A 518-nucleotide genomic window follows, 5' to 3' on the forward strand; every position below is an offset into this window, starting at 1 on the left:
TGCCGGCAGTCCTTCTACTTGGTCGCTTACCTACTGCTTGCATTGTATTGAGTGGGTCACTCAGTCGGTGACAAACTATAGCGCTGAGGCCGAAATAGCTCAGTTGGTAGAGCGTTAGACTGAAGATTTAAAGGTCCCTGGTTCGATCCCGGGTTTAGGCAGGATGGAGCAGGGAGTGCATTTTGGACACCATTCTGATGCTCGCGGGTCAGATGCTTTTCTCAATACCTCCATCTGAGTCAGTACTACACTGCAAACAGAAGGGCAAACGCCCTTGCTGCTGCTTGGTTCCGTGGTGTAACGCTTAGCGCTCTGGACTCTAAATCCAGCGATCCGAGTTCAAATCTCGAGAACGGCAGACGGCCAGCTGCTGCTTGGTTCCATGGTGTAACGGTTAGCACTCTGGACTCTGAATTCAGTGATCCGAGTTCAACGCTCAGATGGGCTGCGCTGCAGAATCTAGAACACACAATAAACAGAACAACTTAGAACTAAATTTAGCAGACTTGTGTCACCGT

The 518-nt window shown here is 50.0% G+C and overlaps 1 non-coding gene across 1 annotated transcript; it reads left to right on the plus strand.

Annotated features, from left to right (window-relative positions):
- Positions 1-88: 88 nt before the first annotated feature.
- Positions 89-161, plus strand: trnaf-gaa (transfer RNA phenylalanine (anticodon GAA)). Its single transcript has one exon. It is a non-coding gene; the product is annotated as a tRNA-Phe (tRNA).
- The last annotated feature ends 357 nt before the right edge of the window (positions 162-518 follow it).

This window comes from Sinocyclocheilus rhinocerous, unplaced genomic scaffold (assembly GCF_001515625.1).
Source record: "Sinocyclocheilus rhinocerous isolate Xijiao unplaced genomic scaffold, SAMN03320098_v1.1 scaffold32810, whole genome shotgun sequence".
Classification (NCBI taxonomy): Eukaryota; Metazoa; Chordata; class Actinopteri; order Cypriniformes; family Cyprinidae; genus Sinocyclocheilus; species Sinocyclocheilus rhinocerous.